Here is a 10,768-nt window from a genome sequence, read left to right on the forward strand (position 1 = left end):
CAAGGGTAAGGAACCAGGGAGGTAAACGTAAAGAAAGAATCTGAAAGAGAACAGTAGGAAACAGGCCTTAATAAGGGAGATATGGATAAAAATTGGGTTAATTTAAGGAAGGGGGGAAGGAAAGGGTATATAAGGAACCTAGGGGATAAAGGGAAAGAAGGAGCTCAAGAGAGGTAGGACCATATAAGAAGGGTATTAGTAAGGGAGAAAGGGGGGAAATGGAAGCACCTTAAGTGGGAAAATCATGATGGAGGGGTGAGACAAAGTGAGAGATAAACAATGACTAGCTAGCTTTGAAAACCAGAGAGAACCGTGTTACTCGTACAACCTACTGACAAATTACACATAGTAGATCAAGAAATATATGTCTAGGTAAGGTTTATCTGAGAATAACTGGTCTTTGCCCAAGATTTATCTATATGACACACAGTAATTAAAAGTACCTGACTGGTGGAACTAACCTTTCTGGGTGTTTAACAGACATACTTTGAGGTCTACAATAATTTGGTCAGAGGGACATAAAGGACACTTTTTGCTCCTTGCCCTCCTGGGTCGATTGGTTCCAAGGGACTCTGAGCATCTCTCAAGTTGTCCTATGGTGGTGGTGGGTCCCCTGTCCTCTTGATCAAGGAGGCCGAGGAGACCCCACCAGATGGACTTGAACCAGTGTCCAGTCTATAAAAAGGAGGGTCAACACAGAGGAATCATTTCCTCCATGCTCCATGGTCAAGCAGGATCTTTGACTTATCTTCACATAGATGGAACTGGTAAAAGAAAGGAGCCAGGGGCTCTTCCCAAGCCCAAGTGAATCCTGAGGAACAGATCCTCAAAGGGCCTTAAGAGTAAAAATAAATTGGTTTATCTGGGCCAACTGTATAGCCTTAAATACCCAAAAGGAAAGTATAACCAAAGATTAAAGGGGCCATTATAATTTCTTAAGAGTCCATATGCATAGCTAAAGGCTACATAATACGCAACAATGCCAGACAGAGGATACCTTCTTTGGAGTTGTTGGCCAGGGTGGGCTACTCCCAGATAGTAACTCAGCATAGAACTTGGAAAATGAACAGCAGACCCCAATCTTATCTAAAGGAATATTGACAACTGGTTACTCCTAGATGAGGAACAGCTGACCCTCCTAAAACAAAGACCTCTAGATAGGCTGACTAGATTCAACAGAAGGGCAAGTAGTGGGGAATGGCTGGGGGTGCCAACAATACAGCAGACAGCAGTAGGGATATCAGAGTATAAGGGCTCTAGTTGGGGGAGGGAGGCTGTGGGAGGGTGCCATCTGGGAAGTAGGTATATAGTTGAATAAGATGGTTTGGGATGTTCTGCGTGATACACACACACACACACAAACACACAGAAAATCAACAAAATTTTAAAAATGTATTATATTGGAGGAGGAAGCATGGAAATTTACACTATAAACATACACATACACCAAGGATCCAAGTGCAACCGATTATGACTAGTAATAATCAGATACATAAAGATTAGAGATGCATGTGCCAACATCTCAGTGTTAGTAAGAAAAACAATGAGTCTTTCTGCAAGGAATTATATATTCTAAAATGAAATGGAGATCTTTTTTAAAAGTTAAAAACTCATCCAATTTTACGTCTTACAGGGCTTATACTGAGTTCAATATTGTGTAACTGTATTAATTCAACTGTGAACCTAGAAACTTGCATCCACTTGTGAAAGAGATGTACTCTTGCTCTGGAGTGTGTTACTGAATATGTTAAAGCTGTAGTAAAATGCTTCTTCTAATCATGTAGTTATTAAAAATAAAAACAATGATAAAAAATAATTCTTCAAAGCGTAAATAAATATTTGCACTTTAATAATTAGTAGATGTGAAAAAAATTATCATTGAAATCTACCTGGTGACTTTATATCCCTGCTTAGATGCCAAGGAGCTCAGAAAGTAACTGACTGTGACTAGTAATAATGTGATATATAGAGATTAGAAACGCATGTGAAAACATCTTAATGTCAATTGCATTAAAAATGAAATTTTCTGCATGAAACTATTTTAATAATGAAATGGAGATCTTTTTAAAGGATAAAACCTCTTTTAATTTTATGTCTTATAGGGTTTATACTGAATACAATATTGTATAACTGTAATAATTCAACTGTAAACCTAAAATAGTATAGCCAGTTTTTGTAAGAGATGCATCCTAGCTCAGAAAATTATTGTTAAATATGTCAATACTGATGTGATGAGATGCTTCTTCTAAGTATGTGGTTATTAAGTAAATAATTTTAAAAAAAGGTGGGTCCTGTGTGACACTGATCAACAGTTTCAGAAGAGGGAGCTCATTCTTGGCATTGGTCTTTTACTTTGCTAGCTTATGGTGTCTTAGTAGGAGTGATGCCCACGTGTTCCAATGTAACTCATTTTAATCTCACTTGGTACTGGAAGAGAAAAGTAATCATCATCCTTACCCAGAAGTGAATACAGTGAGCTACAACAACTGGTCTGGCAAGCTATGCCCACTAGTGCAATAGTGGGCACAAATATGGGAGTAACCAGCTACTTCCTATTTGGATTTAAGGTCTACCTCATAAAATGAAGCCCATACCTGACATTGATATTAGGCCTAGTAACCTGTGGCTAGACAGATAACATGCCATAGCGGGGAGCCCGATACTATTATTCAGAAAATTGTTATTGAATATGTCAATCCTGGTGTAATGAAATGCTTCTTCTAGGTGTGTGGTTATTTAATAAATAATTTTAAAAAATAAGGGTCCAGTTTTTTCTTCCTCATTTCATGCTGGATATATTATTTCAACAAAAGAAAGAGGGAGTCCTTTGGGAGAACAGTTTTGAGAATCTTCTGAAGGAATAGGTTCTCTGCAGTTCATGTCTGCTCTTGGCTAAAATGGATGCTAAGGATCAGGTTGTCTCTATTCAGGCATAGCCATAATGTGGTGTTGCAGTGTAACTGCCATAGCAAATAAAATATGGCGTGTTATCAATCTGAAAGAAACAATTTGAAAGAAACTAATCTGAAAAAGAAAGGAGTGAGGAACTATATCAAATGTTGATAGAAGCTCAAGTAGATGGAGTCTGAAAACTGAGCATTGTGTTTGGAAAGAGGGAGATCCCTGGCACCAGCGACAGGTGTGTTTCCTGTGGAGCAGCGAAGATCAGATCTTGATTAGAGTGTGTTGAGAAATGGAGTCTAAAAGCACAGACACTCTCCCCTGAAGTGTGGATGCGTAAAAAAATGTAGAAGTGAGGTCACAGCTGGCAGAAATCATGAGGTCTGTGCACATAATTTTTAATGGGAACAAAATAGCAAAATGTTTGCCTGCTGATGGATGGGTACAGTGGAGGAAGAGACGATGATTCTAATTCCAGGAAAGATAACAAAAGGAAACAAGATGCAGATTTTTAACAGAATTAAGAAAGTTTGCTCAGCTACAATGGACACGAGGTAAAAATAAATGATAATCAAGCTTTTGCTATTTGAAATTAAGAAGACAATATTTTCCCCATGAATCTCATGTAAATCATGGATCTTGCATTTCTTTTAAAATATTTTATTTATTATTTTATGTGTATGAGTGTATTACCTGCATGTAGGTAAGTGCACCTGTATCGTGCAATGACCGCCGAGGACAGAAGAGGCTGTTGGATCCCCTGGGACTGGAGTTACAGACAGTTTTTAGCTGCCATGAGGGTGCTGGGATTCAAACCCAGGTCTTCTGCAAGAATAACCAGTGTTCTCAACCACTGAGCCATCTCTCCAGTCCCAATCTTGTGTATTCTTTCCAGCTGTATTTGTACATGTGCATAGAAACACAAAACAGGTTCCTGTCAGAGATGTTCTGTCCTCAGGTGTAAACAGTCACCCACATTGTCCATGGATTATTTTCATAAAAGTCACCAAAAAATCAAAACTTTTCAGGATCACTGTAATAGTCTTTCAAACCAACCAGTAAAAGAAAGTATTTTCAACTACTAGCTCAGCTGCATTTCACTTCTTTATAAAGCACTTACGTCATTGGCTTACTATCTCAGTTTAAACAACTGTAAAAGTTTACTAAAATTCTTTCCTAATTGCATTCTAAGAGACATACTAGAAGGGTTTGTGTATTTGTGGGCCTGTGTCTAGTCTTCTTCTTTTTCTTCTGCAATCTTTTGTTTGTTCGTAGCATAGCAGATGTTCATCAGTGACTTTTAAATTCTTTTGTCAATTCTTATGTTAGCATGCATTGTTTTTCTGGGTTCTGTTGACAAGGCAGAAAGAAACAGTGTAAGCAGGGATCTCTTTCACGCTCCATAAACAAAGTCAGTAAGCTCAATTTTGTAGAAAAATGAAGAGGAAAAAGTATACAAAACCAAAGACTTTTCTTAGTATGTGATTATATATTCTTTAAAAAAAGAACATGACAAAATGAGCATCAGCTCTGTAGACAAAATTTTTAGATTTCTTCACTTATGAAAAAATTTTGTAACTTTCCATTTACAGTTAATCTTATTTCATTTTGGCTTTTTCTTTTCTCTCTCTCTCTCTCTCTCTCTCTCTCTCTCTCTCTCTCTCTCTCTCTCTCTCTCTCTCCACAGTCTTCCCCCCTCTTTTTGAGACAGGGATTCCCTGTGGCCTCAGGTGGCCTGGAACTGGCTTGTAGACCAGGTTGGCCTCAATCTCATGAAGTTCTCCCTGCCTCTGCCTCCTGATTAAAGGCATCATACTCAGCCCAATCCTATTTTTTTTTATTCCTTTTTTATTGCATTTGTTAATTTTATTTATGTGTATATGCATATGTGTGTGTATGGGCATGCATGCCAAGCACACGTGTGAGGTCAGAGGACAACTTGAGGGAACTGGTTCTCTCCTCCTGTTTTGTGTGTGCTAGGGATATATCTCAGGTCGTCAAGATTGGAGGTGCTTGCCTCTAGTTGCTGAGTCATATGAGTCATATCTCTGGCCTGCTAATCTTATTCTTTATGCATTTAGTATAACAAGAATGGTTCTTATAGTTTTTTTTTTTTTTTTTTTAACTCCAGAACAACTTTTTAGAGTTAAAGAGATAAACATAGCTCAAGTTAGGTGAAAATTTGGACAACTACCAGGAAGAGAAATGAAGACAAGTCATATCTTTTAAACTAGGCATAGAATAAAAATAGAGATAGTTTATTAAGAAAGGAAAAGGGGAGCTGGGCATGGTGCCACATGCCTTTAATCCAATGCTCCAGGTAGAGCTCTGTGAGATCAAGGTCAGCCTGAACTACATAATGAGTTCCAGGACAACTGGGGCTACTAGGAAACCATCTAAGTTACAGACATGGAGGTCCACCACATGCTGGGGAAGGGAGGCAGTGGCAATTTTGGGAAGGAAAAGCACAACATCTCATTCAAGAAATAATTATTCTGCCTTTCGAGGGCTTTCTGTTCTTACTCAAGCCTGAGCATTTGTTTTCAGGTCCCTGGCACCCATGTAAAAGGTGGAGACAACCAAACAAGTTGCTCCAGGTTTCTGGAGAGAGCTGTTTTTCTAAAATGGAATATAATTGCAGTGATTTGAACAAGCATGGATGATCCTCTTTGTCACATTGCCCATTGTGAAAGGTGTGGACAGCGTTGTTTTAGAAAAGCTTGAAGAGCCGTTGTAATGAAAAAAACTATGTGAAAACCATCTCTAGTTATGGATTCTGCCAAACCAAGATGTGGAACTCCAAATACCATACAGCCACAGGTGATGTTTATTGAGTGTCGTTTGGATACTTATATGAACCACTGTGTATAATTCTTAGAAGAAAACACAAACAACATCCCATTTTATTTATTTTTATTACATTGATTTGTGTGTGTGTGGTGGGGTGGGGGCTGTGGGGCATGTATGGAAGTCAGAAGACAGTTTATGGGAGTTGGTTCTCTCTTTCCACCACATGGGTCTTAGTGGTTCAGCTCAGCTAGTCAGACTTGGTGGCAAGTGTCTTAACCTGCTGAGCCATCTTGCGAGTCTGAGCATCCTGTTTTTAAAACTGCAGAACTAAATGCCAGAGAGAGAAGTCTCAGCTAGCTTGTGTTTTATTGGTTGTAAAACCACTCCATGGTCTAGACACTTCGAGAAGTATTCCAAAAATGGAGACAGTCCATTGAAAAGCTTTGAAAACAACATCTTTTAAAATTGCAATCTGGGCAGGAGATAGCAAAGTTGTCAGGAAAGGTGGTCCATTGATGCCATTATGATGAGAGGGCCCTGGGAAAAATTAGCCATTTTCAGCCAGTAAGTGGCAGTTACTAGCTGTGGTGACCATGTACCCTAGATGGGGGTTTACTGTGCCTTTTTGTATACTAAGACACTGAATACTTAAAAAATAAGAATGTTCTGGGGCTGGAGAGATGGCTCAGTGGTTAAGAACACTGGTTGTTCTTGTTGAAGACCCGGGTTCCAATCCCAGCACCCACATGGCAGCTAACAACTGTCCATAACTCCAGTTCCAGGGGATCTGACAACCTCTTCTGTCCTCCTCCGGCATTGCACGACACAGGTGAACTTACCTACATGCAGGCAATACACACATACACATAAAATAAAAATGATAAATAAAAAAAGAATGTTTTAATTTATGCCATCTGAGAAATACATCAAAGCATACTATATACATAACAGACACCATGTACATAAACTAAATGTGCTTGTGAAGAAACTAAATGCATGAAAACAATTGCAGACTACTTACAGCAGAGAAACCTGTGAAATCTGAAAACCAAAATCATCTCCACCTATGTTTTCTTAATTCCATTCTTCTTTTCTTTCCATGCCTGACTAGTTTAGATCCCACTGTTTAGCTCCTCCCTCTATTATCTGTAATGGATTACAGGAAGGCAAATTTCTGATTTTTGCTTTCTCCTGCGTCCACTCTGGAAGCTAAGTGAAACTCCTTCATATTTTCCTGTGGTCTTCCATTGATCCACCCAGGCAAACAGTGAGTCTGTGCTTCTTACATGGAAGGAAGATTGGGCACGTGTGGAAGAGGTTGGCTCTGGTGATTAGTACTGGGCACTTTGCATAATCTCATTCATGTTTTTGCCCTTTACTATCTTCTGAACAAGGGGCTAATTGGCCTTCAACAATACATTATCTAATAAATCCCTGTAAAAGGACACTTTTTTTATAGAAATTCAGTGCTGTTAAAGACAGCTTCATAAATCAAGGAGAGGAAAACTTGTTGCATTTGCCGCTGGGCGGGGTTCAGCATGGGTTCTATTTACCAAGATCTTATTCAGGATAAACTGAGCCAAAAGCAAGTAGGAAGTGGAAGGATTGAATAACACCTTTATACAACTTTGTTATAGTTCTCTGTTCAGCCCCATTATGCAGAGAATACGTATTTTCCTTTATGCTCATAGAACAAATACAAAATTTAATTATGAATCTGGCCTGCAAAAGGCTTTATCACTTCCCCCCAATTAAAGTACTTGTAGGACACATTCTCTGACCAAAACCCCAAAACAATGTATTTAAAGTAGTAAAACAAAATAATGGAAACCACTTTAAATTTGAAAAAAATAAAAAGGCCTCTTCTAAAGGCTCTTGAATGGAGAGGAAATAAAGAACCTAGATTAGAAATGCTTTAGCAATTAATGCAAATGAGCTTTCTTCATGGAGAAATACCCAGGATGGGAGCAGAACGGAATGCCGGACAAAATTCATGACTTTCAACTTTTTGATAATTTTAATGCAAACAAATAAAACATTTAACTTAGGGAACTAGAGAAAGAATAACAAAATAAATCACAAATGTAAATAAGAAAGCAGTAAGTTAATAAATACAAAGCAAAAATTGCTATAGTATTAAAGCATCTACCCAGGAAACCTGCAAAAATACTGTGTTTAATCTATAAAACTGAAACTAGTGTTTTTCTTTTCCTACAATGATACTCAGTGGATAGGTTTGCCAGATAAAATAGCACATGCCCAAGTTAAATTTAGATTTTAGGTGAACAATGAGTATTTGTTCAGTGCAAGTATACTGTACTTAGGGAATACTTGCACAAATATTTTTTTCTGAAATTCCAGTTTAAACTGTATATCCTTTGTGTTGTCTGCAAAATGTGGCAATGCTAATAATGGAGGAGAGCTTAAAAGCTTAACAATCCAGATGATGGGTCGGTGAGATGGCTCAATAGATAAAGGTCCTTCCTGCCAAGCCTGGTGACTTGAGTGTGATCCCTGGCACTCACATGGTGGAAGGAGAAAACCAATTCTTGGAAATTGCCCTCTGACCCCACTACATGCAGTCTGTGGCACATGCACATATACAACACACACAATAAATTAAAGGAAAAAAAAGATAATCTAAATAGCAATGTAGATTTGCAATAGAAATTATACAAATTTGCTTCAACAAATGACAGAAATCAAAAGCTAAACAAAGTCTTAAGCGTAATGCTACAAAAATTGTAATTTTTATAAAATAAGAATGAAGAATTTTGCTTCTATTTTGGAGGAGCAAGAAGAATCAGATTTAACCTTCTTCAGTAAAGCTGGACAGACATATGGAGCAGCTATTTTTAGATTTGGACAATGGGCAGTTGTCCTAGTCTGTTTCTCCATTGCTGTGACAAAACACTCTGACCAATATCATAATTGCTGTGACAAAGCTCTCTGACCAATACCAACTTGGGGAGAAAAGGGTTTATTTGTCTCGCATCTCCTGGGTCACAGTTCATCAGGGAGACCAAGGAATGACCTAAAGGCAGGAGCTGGAGCACAGGCCATGGAGGAGTGCTGTTTTCTGGCTTGCTACCTGGCCCCTGCTCAGCCTGCTTTCTTATGCAACACAGGCCCACCTGCCCAGGGATGGCACCATCTGCAGTGGGCTGGGTCCTCCCACATCACTCAACAATCAAGAAGATACCCCACAGACATGGCCACAGCCCAGTCCTATGGAGGAAACTCCCCAATTGAGGTTTCCTCAGCCCAGGTGTGTCAAGTTGATACTAAAGTTATCCAGCACAATTGACCCCTTGTCAACTTGACACACAAACATCACTATTAAACCATAACTTTCCAATTTCTGTCCCCCAAATATGATGTTAATATCACAACATAAGACAGTACAACCTTAAAAACCTCACAGTCCTTAAAAAAATCCAAACACTTAAAAGTCCATAATTTCCTTTAAAAGTCTCTTAACTGTAGGCAAGCTTCTGTAAAATCCAAAACAAGTACTGTCTTATTTCAAAGGGAAGAATTGGGCACACCTAAGCAAAACCAAAGTCCAGCAAAGTAGCTCAAGGCTGGACATCTGGGATTCATTCATGATTTTCTGGGCTCCATAGGGTTCTGGCAGCTCCACTGCTCTGACTCTGGAGTCCACAGCATACTCAGCTTGTCTTGCAGACCCAGGCCAGCTCCAATCCACACCTACTGCTGCCCTTGATGGTCATTCCATGATCCCAGCGTCTCCAAAAAGGTGGGTCTCCACTGAAACTGAGGCTACACCTTCACCAATGGCCTCTTCTTGCCTCCTGGGGGTGCAAAGCCTCAGATTCTCTCCATGACCCCTTCAATCCTGGGGTCTTCACTGCAACTGAAGCTGCACTTTCACCTATGGCCTTTCCTGGCCTCTCAGAGTGCCAAGCCTCAGCTGCTCTCTGTGATCCCTTCACACTTTCAACACCAGAACCATGTGAAGGAGACTCTTACACATCACCAAGTCCTGCTTCCAGCTGGAAATGGAGGTTCGGGTCACCTCTGTGTGCTGATCCTAAGGAAATACCTCCCAGAAGATTTCACCACAGTGATGCTGGTCTCTGCTTACTTACAGCTAATCTTGCAGCACCAGCTAACCAGCATCAATTGTCCCAGCAAAGCAAAGGCCTTACTTCAGGTTCTGGTCTCTTCTTAATCACAGCTCATTCTTCAGCCCCAGCCGACCAGAACCCACAGATTCTCAATTCAAAACATCACAGGAACAGCCCTGATTGTCTCCGCTTCCCTTTGAAGCTTCACAAGCCAGGCCTCCATTGTTCACAACTGTTTCAGCATAACTGTTCCAAGGTCCACAGCAATAAACTCTGAGCACGCAATGACTTTTTCAGCCCAAAGTTCAAATACTTCCACGGTCCTCCCAAAAACATCAAAGGTCAGGTTTTTCACAGCAATAGCCCACTCTCTGGTACCAATTTCTATTCTGGTTTGGTTCTTCATTGTTGTGACAAAATACTCTGACTACTACCAACTTGGGGAGGAAAGGGTTTATTTAGCTTACATATCCCAGGGCACAGTGCATCTGGGAGCCCAAGGTAGGAACTCAGGGCAGGAACCTGGAGGCAGATGCTGGAGCACAGGCCATGGAAGAATGCTGCTTACTGGCTTGTGCGCCCCCCCGCCATGTGGGTTCCCAGCACCCACATGGTGGCTACAAACCATCCTTAACTCCAGTTCCAAGGGAATCCAAAGCCCTCTTCTGACCTCCGTGGCATTGCAGGACATGGGAGCACTCACATACATGCAGGCGATACACACACATAAAATAAAAATAATAAATAAAATATTTTAAAACCAAGTTCACTTTTGCAACAGAAACTATAAATTGCTTGCCTGAGGTAAAAACAGGAAGCACAGTAAGTTACTTTGAGAGATAGGGTGTGGGGGTAGATGATCAAAACCGGATGTATAGTCCCAGACGCCCATACATGCTGGGGTCACAAGGAATACTTCCTATCCACTCTCTTTCTCAGGACAAGAAATGCATTTTTTGCAGCCAACCGTGGACCCTGCAGCCCGG

The sequence above is a fragment of the Nannospalax galili genome, unplaced genomic scaffold (assembly GCF_000622305.1).
Source record: "Nannospalax galili isolate Female #2095 unplaced genomic scaffold, S.galili_v1.0 scaffold128, whole genome shotgun sequence".
In the NCBI taxonomy this organism is placed as follows: domain Eukaryota; kingdom Metazoa; phylum Chordata; class Mammalia; order Rodentia; family Spalacidae; genus Nannospalax; species Nannospalax galili.